The sequence below is a fragment of the Pan paniscus genome, chromosome 15 (genome assembly GCF_029289425.2).
Source record: "Pan paniscus chromosome 15, NHGRI_mPanPan1-v2.0_pri, whole genome shotgun sequence".
In the NCBI taxonomy this organism is placed as follows: Eukaryota; Metazoa; Chordata; class Mammalia; order Primates; family Hominidae; genus Pan; species Pan paniscus.
The window spans coordinates 33222811-33244817 of NC_073264.2; positions in this window are offsets into that span (position 1 = coordinate 33222811).

A 22007-nucleotide genomic window follows, 5' to 3' on the forward strand; every position below is an offset into this window, starting at 1 on the left:
TGCCTTCACCCCTTTGTTTTCTAAGCATTGGCATGCCCTGGACCTAAGTCCTAGATTTCTTCTCTTTCTGTAGTCATTCCATAGGTTTTCTTATCCAGAAAGCTGATTATACTCAAATTTATATTTTTGCATATCTTCATGACCATAGGATAGGAAAAGGTTTCTTAAACAGAACATAAAATGTACTAACCTTAAAGGGAAAGAAATAAAGTCAAACTGCATTAAAATTTAGACTGTAAATCGAGACACTCTTCACAGTGAAAAGGTAAGCTACAGAGTAGGGGATATTTATAATACATATATCTGACAAAAGACCTGTATCTGTATAATATAAACAACTCCCACAGATAATAAGAAAAAGGTAAACAAAGCAATAGAAAAATGGATGAAGGGCTGGAACAGCCCAGATCTCCTCCTCAAACTCCAGACTTGAATGTACAACTGCATATTCATGATCTCCATTGACTAGTCATCTTATATTTAACCCACCCAAAACAATTCCTGCTTCTTCTTCTCCGTCTCAACCTGCTCCTTCTCCAGTAAATGGCAACTCCAGGTGCCAGTTACACAGGCCAAAACCTGTGGCGTCATCCTCAACTGTTCTCTCTTATATCCAACCTATATTAATTATCTATTGCAACAAATATCACACTTCAGTTTCTGTGAGTCAGGAATGTGGGCATGGCTTAGCTGGATCTCAGGCTCAGGGTCTCATTTAGACTATAAATCTACAATCCCGGCATTGGCCAGGGCTAGTCACCTCAAGGTTTGATTAGGGAGGATCACTGCCAAGCTGACACATGTGGCTGCTGGCAGGCCCTGGGTTCTTGCTGGCTGTTAGCTGGAGACAACAGTTCCTTGCCACATGGGCCTCTCCAAATGCAGATCACAGTATGGCATCTGGTCTCCCCCAGAGTGAGCCAGAGAGAGAGTGTGAGGGAGGGCAGCTAGACGGAAGTCACATTTTATAACCTAACTCACAATTGATATACTATCACTTTTGCCATATTCCTTTCATTGGAAGTGACTCACTAGGTCAAACCTACATGCAGGGGGAGGTACAGATCAGTGTGGGCCATCATAAAGGCTGCCAGTCTCACAATCTAACAGCACATTGCGTCATTTCTACTTGCAAAATATAAGCAGAATCTAAGTACTTCTCACCGCTTCCATTGCTAAGCACCCTGGTCTAAGCCTCTGTCTTCTTCCACTTGGATTCTTGCAATAGCTTCTTAAACGGCGTCCTTGCTCCCTAACTCCTACTTCACACACACTGTTTGCCATACAATAGTGAGAATAAGCCTTTTAAAATAAGAGTGAAATCATGCTAATGATTTGGAAAAAAAATTCTACAGTGTTCTAGAAGGCCCTGCATGCTCTGCTTGTGTCCTGGTCTTTACTCCTGCTATTCTTCCCTTCACTCATTCTGCTCCAACTACACTGGCCTTCCTGATGTTCCCTGAACACACCAAGCATGCACCCACCTTAAACCTTGGATGCTTTTCATGTTTGTATCTTCTCTTCGATATCTGCAAGGCTGGGAAAATGTCATCCTTCAGTGAGGTCTTCCCAGAATGTCCCTTATAAAATAGCAATATGTACACCCTCCCCTCTCCTTTACTCCCTATTCCCTTAACTAGCTTTATTTTTACCTGTAACAATTACCACCTTCCTTGTTTTTCTTGTTTATTTTCTGTTTCCCGAGTACCATTTGTTGGCATATAATATGAGCTCAATCAATATTTATTAAATATAGAAACATCCTTGATTGGGTTATACAAAGTTCTTGTTCTTTCTATGGCTGATACGGGAAGACATTGTGTATGTATGACACATTTGGACGTGATTGATCTCATCTGGATTGTGTTGAATTCATCATTTAACCCTAGATAAATTCATCATTTAATTCTACCATGAGTGAGGGAGTGGAGGTTCTTCATCCTCTTGCAAAAACCCTTCCTCCTCTGAGCCTCATGGTACCTGTCAAGAAGCTGCCTTCTTGCTGTCATTTCTAGACCCCACATTCACCCAGGGTCTTACCCAAACACCCTTCAATTCAGACCCATCATGTGGTACATTGGTGGTATAGTGGTAAGCATAGCTGCCTTCAGACTCATGGCCCCTGCTCTAGCTCTGAAATCCTAAACTATGGAATACCACTCTTTGACCCCAACCTTCTACTCTTTCAGTTTATTCCCCTTCAAGGAAGGGCAAATACCTTGAAACACGCCAAGACCTCCACCTGAGTCTCCTCCATTTTTTAGCAGACAATCATTCCCTTTTGGCTTTATGTCCTCCTCTATCTGCCCTAAATACCTTATTCATTACCTCATTTTATATAGAAAAAAATGTGCTGCAGTGATGGAAAGCAAAGGCTTTAGAGACCCAAACACAGGTTCGTAGTCTGGCTCTACCACTTGTTAAATCATGTGATCTTGGGCAAATTAATTAATCTGTCTGAACCCCACTTTCCTTGAGTATAAAATGAGACTAACAGCTTCATTATAGGGAGGTTGTGAGGACTGCATGTGATTTAGAAAAGCATGAAGTTCATAGACAGCAATAAATGTAAATGACTATTAATTATACAAATTTTTAAATAAATTTTATTGTATATATTTAAGGTATACAAATGATGTTATAGGATGCATATAGATAGCAAAAGGGTTACCATAGTGCAATAAATGGACATATCTATCATCTCACATAGTTACCCTTTTTTTTGTTTTTGTAGTAAGAGCAGCTAAAATTAACTCAGCATGAATTCTATATACAGTACAATTGTATTACCTCTAGTCCTCATAGGGTACATTAGATCTCTAGACTTGTTCATCCTACACATCTGATGCTTTGTATCCTCTTGAACTATGTCTTCCCATTTTCTCTCCCCAATGCCCCATCCCTGACAACCACTGTTTTGTTCTTTCTATATAGTTGAAATTTTTTATGTTCCACATATTAATGAGATAATGCAATATTTTTCTTTATGTGTCTGGCTTATTTCATTTAGCATAATGTCCTCTAGGCTCACCCATGCTGTGGCATATGGCAAGACCTCATTCTTTTTTAGGGATGAATAATATTCAGTGTTATTGTATCTACCACAATTTCTTTGTCCTTTCGTCTGTCAACAGACACTTAGGTTGTTCCATATCTTGACTATTGTGAATAATGCTGCAATAAACATGAGAGTGCAGATATCTTTGTGAGGTGGTAATTTTATTTCCTTTTAGTATATGCCCAGAAGAGGGATTGCTAGGTCACATGGTACTTCTAATTTTGATTTCTTTAGAAGTCTCCATACTATTCTTTATAATGGCTCTACCAATCAACATTTCCACCAGCAATGTACAAGAGTTCCCTTTTCTCCACGTCCTCGCCAACACTTGTTATCTTTTGCCTTTTTATTAATAACCATCCTAACAGGGTTAGGTGGTATCTTACAGTAGTTTTGATTTGCATTTCCCTGATGATTAATGATGAGGAACACCTGTTTCTATACCTGTTGGCCATTTTTATGTCTTTGGAGAAATGTCTGTTCAAGTCTTTTGTGTATTTTTTAATCGGATTACAGATGCTCCTTGACTTAGGTTGTGTTTGAATAAGCCCATTGTAAATTGAAAATACCCTAAATCAAAAGTGCATTTTCCACTTACAATATTGGAACATGATCATAAGTGGAGAAGCTTACTGAATGTGCATTATATTCCTACCAACCTAAAGTTGAAAAATTATAAGTTAAATCGTTGTTAAGTCAGGAACTGTATCTGTTTTTCTACTACTGAGTTGTATGAGCTTTTTATAAAATTTGGATATTATCACCTTATTAGATATATGGTTTGCAAATTTTTTTCTAAATTCTTAGGATACCATTTTGTTTTGTTCATTGCTTCCTTTGCTCTGCAGAAGCTTTTAAGTTGATGTACGGCTGACCCTTGAACAACACAGGTTTGAATTTCATGGGTGCAGGAAGATTTTCTTCTCCTTCTGCCACCCCTGAGACAGTAAGCCCTCCTCTTCTTCCTCCTCCTCAGCCTACTCAATGTGAAGACAATGAGAATGAAAACCTTCATGATGGATCCACTCTCAATTAATATTAAATATATTTTCTCTTCCTTATGATTTTCTTAATAATATTTTCTTTCCTCTAGCTTACTTTGTTGTAAGAATACAGTATATAATACATATAACCTACAAAATATGTGTTAGTCAACTGTTTATGTTATCAGTAAGGCTTCTGGTCAACAGTAGACTATTAATTTTTTTGAAAGTCAGAAGTTACATGTGGATTTTTGACTGTGCAGGGGTTAGCATTTCTAACATCCATGTTGTGCAAGGGTCAACTGTAGTTCCATTTATATATTTTTGCTTTTGTGGCCTGAGCTTTTTAGAAAAATATATACATTTTATTTTAGATTCAGGGAGTGTATGTGCAGGTTTGTTGCATGGGTATATTGCATGATGCTGAGGTTTGGGGTATGATTGATCCTGTCACCAAGATAGTGAGCATAGTGCCCAATAGGTAGTTTTTTAGCCTGTGCCTCGTTCCCTCCTCTCGTAGTCCCCAGTGTCTGTAGCTCCCATCTTTATGTCCATGTGTACTCAGTGTTTGGCTCTCACTTGTAAGAACTTGTGGTATTTGGTTTTCAGTTTCTGTGTTAATTTGCTTAGGATAATGGCCTGCAGCTGCATCCACGTTGCTGCAAAGGACATGATTTCATTCTTTTCATGATTTTCATTCTTTTTATGGCTGCATAGTATTCCGTGGTATATATGTACTACATTTTCTTTATCCAGTCCACAGTTGATGGGCACCTAGGTTGAATCCATGCCTTTGCTGTTGTGAATAGCACTGCAATGAACATACAAACATATCTACCAAAAAGAATGATTTGTTTTCCTTTGGGTATGTAACAGTAATAAGATCACTGGGTCAAATGGTAGTTCTATTTTTAGTTCTTTGAGAAATCTCCAAACTGCTTTACAGTGGCTGAACAAATAATTTACCTGCCCACCAAAGTGTATAAGCATTCCCTTTTCTCTGCAGCCTCGCCAATGTCTGTTATTTTTGATTTTTTGATAATAGTTATTCTGACTGGTGTGAGATGTTATCTCATTGTGGTTTTGATTTGCATTTCTCTTATAAAGAGTGAAGTTAAACATTTTTTCATATGTTTGTTGGCTGCTTGTATGTCTTTTGTGAAGTGTCTGTTAATATTCTTTGCCCACTTTTTAACAGGATTATTATTTTTTTGCTTGTTGAATTCTTTAAGTTCTCTATAGATTCTGGGTATTAGATCTTTGTTGGATGCATAGTTTTGTGAATATATTCTCCCATGTGAACGTTGTCTGTTTACTCTGTTGATAGTTTACTCTGTTGATAGTTTATTTTGATGTGCAGAAGCTCTTTAGTTTAATTAAGTCCTACTGTCAATTTTGTTGTTACAATTGTTTTTGAGGACTTAGTCAAAATTCTTTGCCAAGGACAGTGTTCAGAAGGATATTTCCTAGATTTTCTAATAGGTTTTGTTTTGTTTTTTTGTTTGTTTGTTTTTTTGAGATGGAGTCTCACTCTGTCACCCAAGCTGGAGTGCAATGGCATGGTCTCGGCTCACTGCAACCTCTGCCTCTTGGGCTCAAGTGATTCTCCTGCCTCACTTGAGAACATGGGGCAAATCTCCTGGACACTGGCCTTGGCAATGGCTTTTTTGGTATTACACAAAAAGCTTAGGCCACAATACCATTCTGCCCAAAGCAATCTACAGATTTAATGCTATTCCTATCAAAACACCAATGTCATTTTTCACAGAATTAAAAAAAAGATTACAAAATTCATACAGAACCAAAAAAGAGCCCAGACAGCCAAAACAATCTCTCCCGAGTAGCTGAGATTACAGGCTCCCGCCACCACACCCGGCTAATTTTCGTATTTTTAGTAGAAATGGAGTTTCACCATGTTGACCAGGCTGGTCTCGAACTCCTGACCTCAGGTGATCCGCCTGCCTTGGCCTCCCAAAGTGCTGGGATTACAGGTGTGAGCCACTGCACCTGGCCCTAGGTTTTTTATAGTTTGAAGTCTTTAAGTCTTTAATGTATCTTGAGTTAATTTTTGTATATGGTGAAAGGTAGGGATCCAATTTCATTCCTCTGTATATGGATAGCCAGTTATCCTAGCACCATTTATTGAATAGGGAGTCCTTTCCCCATTGCATATTTTCATTGACTTTGTCAAAGATCAGTTGGTTGTAGGTGTGTAGCTTCATTTCTGGATTCTCTATATTTTGTTCCATTGGTCTATGTGTCTGTTTTTGTGCCAATACCATGATGTGGCCGTTTTGGTTACTGTAACCTTATAGTATAGCTTGAAGTCAGGTAATGTGAGGCTTCCAGCTTTGTTCTTTTTGCTTAGGATTGTTTGGGCTGTTTGGCTCTTTTTTGGTTCTGTATGAATTTTAGAATAGTTTTTTTAATTCTGTGAAAAATGACATTGGTGTTTTGATAGGAATAGCATTAAATCTGTAGATTGCTTTGGGCAGAATGGTATTGTGGCCTAAGCTTTTTGTGTAATACCCAAAAAGCCATTGCCCCATTTTGTCCTTTGGCACCATTAGTTGACCATATATGTTTTGATTTATTTCTGGGTTCTCCATTCTGTTCCACTGGTTTGTGTGTCTGTTTTTATGCCAGAGCCACACTGTTTCAGCTTTGTAGTATAATTTTAAATCAGGAAGTGTAGTGTCTTTAACTTTGTTTTCCTTTCTCAGAATTGTTTTGGCTATTTAGTCTTTTATGTTTTCATGCAAATTTTAGGACTTTTTTCTATTTCTGTGAAGAATGTCATTGGGATTTTGATAGGGATTGTATTGAATCTGTATATTGCCTGGGTAGTATGGACATTTTAACAATATTAATTATTTTAATCCATAAGCACAGGATATCTTCCCATTTATTTATTTGTCTTCTTCAACAATTTCCTTCATCCATGTTTTATAATTTCCAGTGTACATATCTTTCACTTCCTTGGTTAAATTTGCCCTAGGTATTTTATTTTGTTTGTTGCTTTGGTAAATGGAATTTCTTTGTTTATTTTTCAGTTAAGAATTAAAAAATTCTTATACATGTTATTCATGTATAAAAATGCTACTGATTTTTGTATGTTGATTTTGTGTCCTGTAAGTTTACTGAATTCGTAGTCAATTTTACTTTTTCCTTTCTGATTTGGATGCTCAGTCTTTTTTCTTTCTTCTCTTGGTCTGATATGGTTTATCAGATATGAAAATAATTATCCCTGCTCTCTTTTGGTTACCATTTGCATAGAATATCTTCTTGTATCCCTTCTCTTTCAGCCTGTGTGTGTCATTAAAGCTTAAGTGAGTCTCTTATTTTTTAGGCAGTATATAGTTGGATCTTATTTTTTTAATCCATTCAGACACTCATGTATTTTGATTGGATAATTTAATCAATTTACCTTCAAGGTTATTATTGATGGGTAAGAACTTACTACTGACATTTTCTTATTTGTTTTCTGGTTGTTTTAGAGCTCCTCAGTTCCTTTATTCCTCTCTTGTTGTCTACCTTTGTGAATTGATAATTTTCTGTAGTACTAAGCTTTGATATCTTTCTTTTTATTGTTTATCTCCTGTAGTTTTTTTGTTGTTTGTTTTTTGGTTACTATGAGGCTTACAGAAAACATCTTATAATCTACCACTTTAAACTGATAATTTCTGTCACATACGAAAAACTCTAGACTTTTACTCTCCATCATCATTTATGTTTTTGATGTGTCAACAAAAAGAATCAGACTCTGTAAAGTATTTGAAGAGATTTATTCTAAGCCGAATATGCGTGACCAGTGGCTCATGACACAGCCCTCAGGAGATCCTGAAAACATGTGCCCAAGGTGGCTGGGCTCCAGCTTGGTTTATGCATTTTAGGGAGATATAAGACATCAATCAATATGTAAAAGATGTACATTGGTTTGATCTGGAAAGGCAGGACAACTCTAAGCAGGGGGCTTCCAGGTCATAGGTGGATTCAAAGATTTTCTGATTGGCAATTGGTTGAAAAAGTTATTATCTAAAGACCTGGAATCAATAGAAAGGAATGTCTAGATTAAGAGAAGGGGTTGTGGAGACCAAGGTTTTATCATGCAAGTGAAACCTCCTGGTAGCAGGCTTCAGAGCTCTTATCAGACCTAAAAAAGGTGCCAGACTCAGTTAATTCTATCCTGGATCAGGGAAAAGACATGGAAAGAAATGAGGATTGTCTACATAAAGTATATTTTCCTCACAAGAGACAGGCTTGCAAGACCATTTCAAAATATATCAAAGAAATATAATTTGGGGCAAAATACTTTGACTTCTTTTAGGGTCTGCTATCTGTCATGTGATGCTATACTAGAGTCAGGCTGGAATTTGATGTCTTATTGCTATGAATAGTCTGCTTTGTCAGTCTTAACATCTGTTTTAATGTTAATGCTAGTCAGCTGTGCCTGAATTCCAAAAGGGAGAAGGGAATAATAAGGCATGGCCCACTCTGCTTCCTATCATGGCCTGAACTAGTTTTTCAGGTTAACTTTGGAATGCCTTTGGCCAAGAGGAGGGTCCATCAGTTGGTTGGGGGCTTTCAATTTTATTTTTAGTTTACAAATGTCACAACTTACATCTTTTATATTGTGTATCCCTTAATGACTATCCTGGTCATTTTTTATGTTTCAACTTTTAACCTCCATACTAGAGGTATGTATGATTTAAACACTACCATTACAGCATTTGAGTATTCTGAATATGACTATGTGTTTACCTCTACTAGTGAGTTATATACTTTCATGTGTATTCATGATAGTAATTATCATCCTTTTAGTTCTGCTTAAAGAACTCTCTCGAGCATTTCTTGTAAGGCAGGTATAATGACAGTTAATTTCCCCAGCTTTTTCTTGTCAGTGAAAGTCTTTATTTCTCCCTCATTTCTGAAGTACAGCTTTGCTGGGTATAGTATTCTTGGCTAGCAAGTTTTTTTTTTCTTTTTTCTTTGATTTTTCTCTCAGAATTTTGAATATATCATCCATTCTCTACTGGATTGTAAACTTACCACTGTGAAATCCACTGATAGTCTGATGGGGATTCACTTATATGTGACCTGACACTTTTTTCTTGCTGCTTTAAAAATTATCTCTTTGTTTTGACTTTTGATAGTTTGATTATAATGTACCTCAGAAAGGACTTCTTTGAGTTGAATCTACTCGGGGACCTTTGAGCTTCGTGAATCTGGATGTTCATATCTCTCCCAAGACTTGAGATGTTTTCAGCAATTATTTCATTAAATAACCTGTCTGTCCCTTTCTCTGTCTCTTTTCCTTCTGAAACTCCCATAACGCAAAATTTATTTAATGGTGTCCCATAAGTTCCATAGGCCATCTTCACTCTTTTTCATTCTGTTTTCTCCTGAGTCATTTCAAAAAAATCTATCTTTAAGTTTACAGATTCTTTCTCCTCTGCTTGATCTAGTTTGCTGCTGAAGCTCTCTATTGTATTTTTTATCTCACTGATTAAATTCTTCAGCTCTAAGATTTCTGTTTGGTTCTTTTGTATGATATTGGTATTGTTTGGATGTGTATCCCTGCCCAAATCTCTTAATACCCAATATTGGAGGTAGTTCCTGGTTGGAGGTGTTTGGATCATGAAGACAGATTTCTCATAAATGGTTTAGCACCATCCCCCTTGGTACTGTCTTCATGATAGTGAGTGAGTTCTCCTGAGATTTGGTCATTTAACAGTGTGTAGCACCTCTCCCCTCATTCCCTTGCCTCTGCTTTCACCATATGATGTGTCTGTTCCCCCTTCATCTTCTGCAATGATTATAAGCTTCCTGAGGTCTCCCCAGAAGCAGATGCTACTGTGTTTCCTGTACAGCCTGCAGAACCATGAACCAGTTAAGCCTCTTTTATTTATAAGTTACCCAGTCTTGGGTATTTCTTTATAGCAATGCAAGAACAGATGAATACAGATCTCTATCTCTTAGTTGAGTTTTTCATTCAGATCATGTGTTGTTTTCCTGATTTAATTGAATTGTCTGTGTTCTCTTGTATCTCATTGAGTTTCTTTAAGATTATTATTTTGAATTCCTTTTCAGGCATTGTGTAAATTTCCTGGGGTCAGTTACTGGAGAATTATTGTGTTCTTTTGGTGGTGTCATGTTTCCTTGTTTCTTGTGTCCCTGCATTGATGTCTGCTCATCTAGTGGTGCAGTTACCTATTCCAAACTTAACAGAGTGGCTTTTGTAAGGAAAGACTTTTACCTCCAGAGGGCCTAAGGGTGTCACTTGGGCAGAGTGTGGTGGTTCCGGCTTTGTGTAGGTTAGTGGTGTAGTTTCTCTGTAGCTTCTTCAGTTGTTATTTATGTTAACAATGACTGTGAATGCCTCAGATGGCCTAGGCTGCAAGAGTTTGTGGCAGTGATCATGGCTGAGTAGGTTATTAGGGAAAGTGCTTCAGGGATCCTTTTGTCTAGTCTTCCTCACAGTAGGAAATCTTAGCTGAGGGGATCTCTTCATATTGGGTCTGGAAGACTCACAGGCAGCCACAGCAGCACTGCAATCCAGGGTACAGGTGCTCCGAGTGACTGTGGAGCTGGGTTCTTGGTCTCAAGGTCTTGTGAAACTACTGTATCACCTGGGACTTGCCATGCAGGTTCACTCTCCAAGGCACGAGCCGATGCATTTCTTTCACTAAGCCAAGATCTGTTGCTCTGAGCCACACTCCAGCAGCTTGGGCCCAGAAGCCTGAGATGTAGCTGTAGTTCTGACATGGGGAGCCAGGGCATAGCACTGACACAGCTCTGGGGAAGAAGGGGTATACTCTGGAGGCTTGGGCCCTGAAGAGCAGGGAACAGTTTCAATTTGGAACCTGGAACCAACAAGGCACAGGGGCAACTCGGGATCTGAGAAATGAGGTACTATGTAGTGGTGATTCTGGGCCCTGGGATGGTGGGACATAGCAGTAGCCCAGGCTCTGTGAGACCAGGTACAGCAGCAGCAGGGACCCAGGAATGGCAAGATGTTGCTGTATCTTGGGCCCCAGAGGGAGGGGAGCACTACAGCAATGACCACTCCCTGGAGAGGTGGGATACCTCATTAGCTGGGACTGTGGTGGGGCTAATCTAGTTCCATATAGGTGGGGTACTTTGGCTGCAGCCTGGAGAGCAGGGTGGTATAGCCCAGCCAAGTCTCTGATTTCCTGAGATGTGAAACACTGCGTCTTCTCAGTCCCAGAAAGCACAGCTACGTGGCTCAGCAGTACCTCCTTTTGTGCTGGGAAGTACAACTATTCCACTATGCAGGATGCCCGAAGTCCCTGAGGGTGGGGCACTGCTTCAGCTGTAGCACCAGGTCAGAGGTGTGGCTGCTCCAGTAGTTCAATGTTCCAGGTCCCCAGGGATGGGGCAAAACTGCAGCTTGGCTGTAAGGGGAGGATGTACCAATGACTGGGTTGGGTGGAATGGAGCAGGTCTATAGTAGCTTGGCCCTAGCGGGTAGGAGATTGCAGCAGCTCAGCTTTGGGATGGTGAGCTATTGGTTGGGCATGGTTCGGTGGTAGTTGAGCCTCAGGGATGGAGGGGTGTAATGGCTGCTTGCCTCCAGAGCAGGACACACCATAGCAGTGGCTCTGGTTCCAAGATGGCACAGAGCAGTGGCAGCATGGGCCACAGTGGGGCAGGACACAGTGTTGGCTCTTTCTCTGGGAGTAGCTAAGTGTGTGGACTCCAGGGAGTCCCCGCAGCTGGACTCTGATCCTGTGAGGACTACTGGAGTCTCCAGAAGTGAAGACTGCAGGTGTTCACAGTGGTGCTGGGGGCTGCTGGGGTCCTCTTGCTTAACCTCTTACCTGCAAGGAGTCCTTCCAACTTCTGAGCTGATTCCACCCAGGGAGATGGGGTGGCCGAGGCAAGGTGTTTCCTTCCCTTCTCTATGTGGCCATCCTGGGATTCCGTGCTTTACATTATTTCTCTGCTTCTTTGCTGTTCTCTGGACTCTCCTTTAGTTATTTTGGTCAAAATGTCGTTTTTTTGTTGTTTTGGAGGGTTTTGTTGAGTAGGGGAGAGAGCTAAGAGTTTCTAGTTGGCCATCTCACTGACATCCCAATGATAATTTTTAAAGGAGTTAATATTTAGAAATGTTTAGAACAATGCCTGGCATGTAGTAATTACCATTTAGTGTTTGTTAAATTAATATTATGATTTATTTCCGATATACTGTTTTTGTTTTGTTTTTGTTTTTTTTGAGACGGAGTTTTGCTCTTGTTGCACAGGCTGGAGTGCAATGGTGCGATCTCAGCTCACCGCAACCTCCGCCTCCCAGGTTCAAGCAATTCTCCCGCCTCAGCCTCCCGAGTAGCTGGGATTACAGGCATGCGCCGTCACGCCTGGCTATTTTTTTTTTTTTTTGTATTTTTAGTAGAGACGGGGTTTCTCCATGTTGGTCAGGCTGGTCTCAAACTCCTGACCTCAGGTGATCCGCCCACCTCAGCCTCCCAAAGTGCTGGGATTACAAGCGTGAGCCACCACGCCCAACTTTTTGTTTTTGTTTTGAGACGGAGTCTCACTCTGTCGCCCAGGCTGGAGGGCAGGGGTGCGATCTTGGCTCACGGCAACTTCCGCCTCCCGGGTTCAAGTGATTCTCCTGCCTTAGTCTCTTGAGTAGCTGGGCTACAGGGGCCCGCCACCATGCCCGGCTAACTTTTTGTATTTTTAGTAGAGATGGGGTTTCACCGTGTTAGCCAGGATGGTCTCAATTTCCTAACCTCGTGATCCACCCGCCTTGGCCTCCCAAAGTGCTGGGATTATAGGCGTGAGCCACCGCGCCCGGCCCCTCCAATATGTTAATTTTCTTAACTTTCCCTCACTTTGAAAAACTCCCAGTTTCTGTCACCCCAAAAGTTCTGTTCAGTAAAATCTCCCATCAGGCAGAGTGAGGGCAGTGAAAACTCATGAGCTCCAGCCTCAGCTGAGACCCTATATAGATCATCAGTTCTTTAGTTGTCTCTCAGTAATGCCTGCTGTTGTCCTATGCCCAGCAGTTATCTCAGCCCTTCACTGCTCATGTCAAGGGCTTTACTTTACCATGTCCTGTCTCACTGAGTAGATGTTCTTACCTCTTACTGGACAGAAAAAAAGGAGGTCTAGTGTATACAACATCTACTTTTAGACCCCTGCAGCTACAACTTTTATCATTTGTATTCATTCTCACTATTTTCTTCCTCCTAAGGACTCTGTCTTATCTAGCCTCCTTGCAAATGCCTTACTCTCCAGCATCTTCAACCTTTTCCTCTCCTCCGCTTTTTCTGCTCATCCTGTAGGTGTGAGAAGCAGTAAAGCCCAAGGCTATGCAGGTACCCCTGTATCCTGATTTTTTGGGTATAGACCTTGGCATTGCTGCTTCCTAACTCTGTGACCTTGGACAAATTACTTTGTTTAATAACTTCACTGTTGCTCACCTTCCTCTTCTGTAAAATGGGGAGAACAGTGTACCTATCTCATAGGGTGGCTGGAAGGATTGTATGAATTAATGTAAAACACATGGAACAGTGCCGGGCATGTAGCAAGTTCTCAATAATTGCACATTATTGTGAGACATTCCAATTAAAAAAAACTTTCATACATGTCTTCTCTTAGCAACTCCCTTACCTCTCTTCCCTTCACATTTAAGTTTCTTGAAAAAAATAAGCAGCCTTTGATATTTTTGCCTTGCTCTAGTACTTACTTTTTCCTCTTTGTCAAATGCATTTCTCATCTCTCCCATTAAGCTACTTTTGCTTATAGCTTATAAAAACCAGTTTCTGTGTGTATGTGTGTGTGTGTGTGTGCGTGTGTGTGTGTGTGCGCGCATGCACGTGTGCATATGCTTATATTGACCATTCTGGGGCATCTGACATTAAACCGCTTCTTCATTCCTCAAGTCTCTCCCGGGGCCTTCCAAGATACCATTTTATTTTCTCTCTCTTATCTTTCTGGCCCAATCTTCCCATCTTTTTCTAGGCTTCTCTGATATGGTTGTTATTCTCAGGGCTGTCATTAGCCCTGCCTTCTTTTTATTTTATTTTTTTATTTGTGTAAATTTATGGGGTACGAGTATAATTTGGTACATGCATAGATTGGCGTAGTGGTGAAGTCAGGGCTTTTAGGGTATCTATCACCCAAATAATGTACAGTGTACCCATTAAGAAATCTCTCACCATCCACCTGCCTCCTACTTCCTCACTCTTCTGAGCCTCACTGTCTTATCACTGGACACTCTACATCCATGTGAACCCTGCCTTCTTTTCAGGGTACCCATTGTCCTATAATCTTACCCACATCTTCATTGTCCACTTATATGAGAGGACTATCAAACTGAACTCTGAATTCCAAACTCATCTATCCCAAGGCCTACTTACAGTTTTACTTAGTTGTGTCCCAGGCTCCTTAAAATTTCTCATATCCAAACTTAAACTATTCATCTTCCCCACCGAACATACTCCCCCTTATTTATTCCATATACACATAAATAGCACCACCATCCACCTGTGGCCAAAAGCCAGAAAATGGAGTGCCATCCTCCACAACACCTTACGCACACTACCTTGATGCCTAGATGGTCTTAAAGTCTTAAAGATTCTGCTTCCTTATTCCTTCTAAAATCTGTTCCCACCACTCTACTTCTACTGTCTTTTAGCTAATCTCACAATATTCAATATTTCTTGCCAGGATTATTGCAATTCCCTCCTGTTAAGTCTCCCCACTTAAACTCCAGCTGCACCAATCTACACTTTACAATTCTGCAGAGATGTCTTTTTAACATGCAAATATGCTTATATTATTTCTTTGCTTACACATTCCAATAACTCCTCTAAATAAAACTCTTAAGTTGCTTAGACTGACACAAGGCTCTCATGAATGTGTCCCTGCCTGCCCTTCTGCTTCTACCTTCTAGCATTCCCCTTTGTAAATCCTATGCACTTCTCTGAACACATCATTTTCTGTCTTTTCTTTTCTTCTTTTTCTTTGAGATGAAGTCTTTCAACATTGCCCAGGCTGGTCTCAAACTCCTGGGCTCAAGCGATCCTCTCGCCTCAACCTCCTGAGTAGCTGGGACTACAGGCACGCACCACCATACCCTGTGATTCTCTCTCTTCTTACCTTCCTGGCTTTGCCTGGAATGTCTTTTTCTGGTTCTCTGATTGAATTTTACTCACCCCTAAGATTTATTCAGGCATTATCTTCTCCTGGTAGCCTTCCCCGACCACCTCTAGCCTGTGTTAAATATCCCTTTGATTCAGTTAGAAATTAGTTGCAGCTAACAATCTATTTAGCTAGCTTTAAAAAAAAAAAGGCAGGGAGTTGGGAGGATTAAGTACTTATAAAATTATTGGAAGGGTTAGAGGAGCAGACTATAGGCTGGGTTTCCAGGAGTGACCCTCAAATTAACACTGCAGAACCAGCTCACCAAGGGATCACTGCCTCTGCCATGATCAGGAAGCCAGAAAAGAAGGAAGGTGCCACCACAATTCTTAGCTCTAGGTCCATACTGCCTCTGCCGAGATCCATGTCAGCATAGTGTCTAGGAAGCCAGGGGCCAAACACTGGCACCACTGTCACTGAAGAATCAAAAACCTCCACAGCCATGCATGTCAGTCTAAACAATGGCAGAAGTAATAGATGGTCTCTCCCTCATGGTAGCCACACACATGTTCCACGTCTTTCAGTCTTTGCTTCTGTTTGGCAGAGGCTAGGTCCATGAGGGGAAATGGAGCTGCAAGGAAACTGTGAAGTGTAGTCTTTAGTTTTCCAGTCCCAAAGAAGCAGAAAGGCATGCTAGAAGGAGGTTGGAATAAAGTACAGGGAGCCAGTACATGTATCTGCCTCCCACTTCTTTATGCTCTCATACCATCATGTACACCTTCCACAATATTGCCTACCATTCATGTTCTACTACCTGCCTCATAAATCATGCTGCTATAAAGACACATGCACACGTATGTTTACTGCGGCACTATTCACAATAGCAAAGACTTGGAATCAACCCAAATGTCCAACAACAATAGACTGCATTAAGAAAATGTGGCACAAATACACCATGGAATACTATGCAGCCATAAAAAATGATGAGTTCATGTCCTTTGTAGGGACATGGATGAAGCTGGAAACCATCATTCTCAGCAAACTATCGCAAGGACAAAAAACCAAACACTGCATGTTCTCACTCATAGGTGGGAATTGAACAATGAGAACACATGGACACAGGAAGGGGAACATCACACTCTGGGGACTGTTGTGGGATGGGGGGAGGGGGGAGGGATAGCATTAGGAGATATACCTAATGTTAAATGACGAGTTAATGGGTGCAGCACACCAGGATGGCACATGTATACATATGTAACAAACCTGCACGTTGTGCACATGTACCCTAAAACTTGAAGTATAATAATAATAAAATTAAAAAACAAACAAACAAACAAACAAAAAAAATTACCTGTCCCTCTCATTTGACTAGACTGTAACCTGTTTGAAGGCAAAAACTATTCTTATTCATCTCTAAATTGTACCTGGCACATATTAGGTTCTCAGCAAATGCCCATTAAATGATTGAATGAACAAGAAATGTTGCTATTGTCTTAGAATTCTACTTTAATCCAACAACCAGCAACTCTTATTAATTCTGTCCCCGAAACAGCCTGCCAACAAGCTTGCATCATCTCACCTATTGCAATAATCTCATTATAAACTTCTGTAATTTTGTTCCATTCTGTGGTATAACCTCTGTATCACCAAATGCCACTGATTTTAGGGAGGTTTTCTCTGTTACCTGCTCTTTATACCATCACCCCCTCCCCATCACTCTACATCTGACCAGCAGTTACTTTCACCCTCCTCTCAAGTTTTAGAGCAGTGCTTGTTACACTGTGTTGCATGGGTCCCTGGGGTTCCATGGGGTGTTTCTAGGGCCTCTAAATGGAATAGAGGGAGGCTGAGCAGGTGAGGTTCTGAGCCCCCTCATCTCCCTTCAACCAGAGCAGCTCTGCTTCAGTCTGATTTGTGTATTGTGTTCCCATAAGATTGTGAAAAAGTTTATATTGCTATGGGAAAAAATTTAAAAACACTTTAAAAAGCAGTTTCTAAAGGGCTTTGTATGTGGATATAGCAGTCATCTTCTTGTATTAATTATGTATGTCTGCTACATAGGGGATTTTTGAACCCCCTGTGTTTAATCTGATAGAGGTAGCCAATAAGCATTTGTTCTTTTGGATTGAAGAGCTAAGGCTTAAAGAAGACTTTATGGTAGGCAGCAACTTCATGCAGAGCTCTAAGGAAGAAGCAGGCTAGACTTTTTCTATTTCCCAAGAAAAATGAAAAGTGAGACCCAAAGGGTGCGTTACAGGAATGAATGTTGTAGATCCATCTAAACAACTGTCAGTTTGACCCAAGCAGCCGTGGACTGCCTTGCAAAAGCCTCCCTGACAGTGGAATCATTTGCCAGGAATAACATAGAAGTGATCTCTGTGGGGTTGACTGTCCCCTCAGAAGACCCTTTGACTTGTGCACCTCCTGATCTGTTTTCATTGCAAGCAGTCCACACTGAGACTCCGGATGGCTCAGTATCTGAATTTTTTGAGACTGTAATGTCAGCAGTATCTTTTTTAACCTGGAAAATGAATTGCTTTGATGCTTTTATTTTATTGAATTGGTTATTGTGTGCTCCTAACTAAAGAAAGTCCCCTAAGACTATTTTAGAAAGGCAGTCCCAGAACTGGAGTGCTGTCAGATGGGGGAGCCAAGGCTGTTGCCAAAGCAGTGTTGGCGTCTTCTGGTCACAGATTTGCTAGGGCAGCACATTTATAGGAAAATTTATAGCTTCTACTCCTTAGGAATAAATGGGAATTCACTTGACTGAGGTAATGAATTGTGGGGGCTTCTGTAATTGTCTCTGGGTGGTCAGCAGCTACTTGTCAGCAGTATAAGTCAAGGGTTTACTTTGCTGCCTATTTTACCTTACGCTTTTACTGCACTTTGATTGAGTTTTCCCACTTGGAGTTTGGGTAAAAGTACATTTTATTCCCAGAACAACTAACTTTTTAGTAGAAACCAAAAGATTGCTTATTTATTTCCCTGTCTTGGGATCTTTTGTATGGTGTGTTTTTGAATGTACTGGCAGGGGAAACTAACAATGACCCTGGAGTTGCCATGGTTCTCAGAGAATTTTGACACAATATACTTAGAAATGTTGAAAGAATTTACTCACTACTGAACCAAGTACCCATCTTTCCTGGAAATGTTTTATAAGCTTGAAAAGTGCCAGATGTAGGTTGATAATTCTGTTTCATTAATATTATTCTAAATAATTCCAGAAGACCTGGCTAATGTCCTCGGGGAAGAATAGTTAGCACAATTAATTGTATTTCTATTTACCTTTCTATTTCCAGAGGTGATGGTTTAATTAAAGGCTTGTGGCATAATATTTTTCTTTATAGGGAAAACTGTTTGATTTCATGAATCTCGTGTATTACGCTAAGGAAACATACTCAACAAATAAACTTTGAAGAACATACCTTCATATTTGAAGAACATATCTTCATATTAAGACAGGATATCCTCTTCATCCTCAGTTAGCCTTGGAATAGAAACCTAAACAAAAGTACCATGTATGAATTCTATTATAGATATTAGCTAACCTGGACATTCATACTAAATACATGACTTGTGTACAGCACTATATAATTTGTGATAGTCAGAATATTTTATTCTGCAGCTTAGTCCGTCCTGTATCGCTTAGCATCTCGGACATATATGCGCACATACTGTGTTTGCTGCCCAATCCTGTTATGTCACCCTGTTACTTATTTGCAACACCAGCTCCTGGAATGGGTATTCTTTCTCGTTAAACCATTGTCACGTAGCTAAAGATCCACCGTTAAATTCTGGTAAAATAATTAGATGTCTCATTTTCTTAAATGTGATGCTTCATTAGCAAGATAGTTTAGTTATTCAGCATTTGCAACACAATGAATGAGAAAGGAGTTTATTTAATTGTCCATGGCTTAAGCTAACAGGATTAAAAACCCAGATAGTATGTGTTATAAGCATATGGCTCCTTTTCATGACTAATCACTTGAGATATGTAAATGATGTCACCACAGAAGCAGCAGAAGGAAATATAAAAATATGTGATATAATTATATTTCAGAGGAGGAATAACCAATTATATTATACAGGATCAGCTCTAAAAGAATGAAGAAATGTCTTGTATGTGGCTAAGGATCAAACAGTGCTTTATTTTATATGCTCACACAAATAAGTTCCAAAACCAAAGTCCAGGATTAAAAGGACTGTCATGAGGGATACAAAATGCTTAGTACAGACACAATCTTTGATGCAAATATCACAGTTCTAAAAATCACTTGGTAGCACCGGGCAGCCTTTGAAATTTGGTTCATATGTTGTGCTTGTCAGTACGCTACCCGTTCTGCCACAGGCTTAAAATTGGTCCTTTCTTGGTTCATTTGGGGTGTAGGGGGAGGGAATGAAAAATGTGTTGCTCATTCATTATATGTACATGGCAACATCTGTTCCCTGCTAATGTTTCAGCTGCGGTTCTGCCATTAGAGTATGTTAAGTAACCATAGAAATGAACTTTCTGGTTGAAATTACTAAGGTAAAGGTGAAAATAGGTAGGCAACGTTACTTGGGCTAATGTTCAGCTGGGATGCACCAGCTGCTGAAACACTACACGTTTTCATGTTGTTCAGTAAAGAGTTATCATCCTGACACCTCCAAGTGCAATCCGCCCCGGCTGCCCCAGCTTCTCCCTTGGGACCCTCTAGATTTTACTATAATCCAGCCACTAAAGGGATAATGCCTGGTACAGCAAGGGCTCCAGGACCCTGCTGGAGCATTATGTTCAATATTTTGAATAGCACCCCTGTAAATTGCCACACTTTCTGGAAAGGAGACTTCCAATAAAAGACTGGAATGTTTCTACCCCTCAATATTGAGCAGTATAGAATTATCCATTCAAGTTCCTAACAGGAAAGGGATGCCCACTGAAATTGAGATAATTTGATCAGAGTCTATTTATAAGGGAACTATTTACAAGATGTTCATGGGCAGGTGGGTGTGTGGGTGGGGCAGGGGAGAACCACAGGGGTAGTGCAGTAACCCAGGGCTAAGAGCAGCAAAGCTGCCCTCACCCTGGGCCCCAGTGCATGGAGGAGGGGTGGCTGTAATCTAGAGAAGGCTGCCTTGAGAGAAGTGACCTTAAATCAAGGACAGTCAACCTGAAGCAACTCTAAAGGCAGGGATTGCGATTAGCCATAGACAATGCGGAGGCCTATTTCCTTTAAGATCCCCATTGGCAGAACCCAGTGGGAAGCTAGGAAGTATGATAGCCCATGACATGGTCTATAGGTTGTGGCTCCCGGGGCAGTGCTCAGAGTGGAGAGGGTGGAGAATGGACCTGGATGGGCAAAGGGAAGACACTCAGCCCACCATCCATTCATTGCCCTTCTCCTGTGGAATTTTTAAAAATAGTTCATATCCCACATGAAGTGCTCTACATTTCACAAGGATGAAATATTAAAATTTAGCTCGTTTCTTTAGGTGTATCACATTGGACTAGGAAATGTATATCTTTTTGTTTTGTTAACTAAGTTCATTCTCCATATTATATTTAATACCAAACCAAATGTATTTCTCTCAAATTGATTTTTCACAATCAGATTTACACAAAGTTTCAATATTAACATGCTAAAGAACAAATAAGTATGCAATTGTTCAGCAGAGATTCCTGAAAATAAAGTCACAGAAACTGACAGATGTAATTACTCCTGGGGTAGGGCCATGTAATTATTTATTCTCCATAAGATTGAGTCCTTGTGATGTCTGCAAGTGTGAAAATCCATCTCTGTGAGTAAAAACATACTATTTGTCTTGGAAAGCTCACAGTTATTTCTGACCATACTAACTCACATTTCTTCCCCATACAAGAACAGATGCTTACCATTTACATGTTGAAAGACCAAGAGATAGATTATAGGCCAAAGAGAAACCGTGCTTCTTTTTGGTTTTGTTCCTTTCTAGCCTCACCTTCAAAATGTTGAGCATCCAGCAGCCTTGGTCAGAGTAAATTTGTGCTGCCTGCTACTTGCCTCCAGGTTCCAATTATCTATTGCCATGTACACTCCTTTGGCACTTTCACACTTTGAGGAAACCACAAGGTAGTGGAGCACATGTGTGACTAGCCAGCAGCAGGAGAAATGGCTTTCAAGATGTGGGACAGAAAAAATCCTATTGCCCCAATGACATAGTTAATTTGGGAATATTGCCACTCCATTAATCCATGAGGGACCCTTGGCCACACTAGGGTGTTTGGACCAGTTACTCCCAGGGGTAACTTTTTTTTTTTTTGAGACAGAGTCTTGCTCTGTCACCCAGTCACCCAGGCTGGAGTGCAGTGGCACGATCTCAGCTCACTGCAATCTCTGCCTCCTGGGTTCAAGCAATTCTCCTGCCTCAGCCTCCCGAGTATCTGGGACTAGAGGGGTGCACCACCACACCCGGCTAATTTTTGTATTTTTAGTAGAGACTGCGTTTCACCATGTTGGCCAAGCCGGCCTTGAGCTCCTGACCTCATGATCCACCTGCCTCAAACTCCCAAAGTGCTGGGATTACAGGCATGAGCCACCACCCCTGGCCTCCCAGGAGTAACATTCTTATCCCCACTGCTGGTGACAGGGGAGAGCTGAGTCCTAGCTTCCAGTTAGGCAAATCACATAACTTCTTGCGAGATGGCTATCATATTTGACTTAAGAAGAGTTTTGTGAGGACTGCTTAGTACTGGTGGCCTGCCCTGGCCAGAGGGACACTTTCCTTTTAGCCAAGATCCTGGAATGCCATTTCTACCTTTTTCACTCAGGGTGCTGTCAGCTCTCCTTGTACTGTACTAAGGAGATTATAATGTCCTCACCTCCTAGGATAAAACC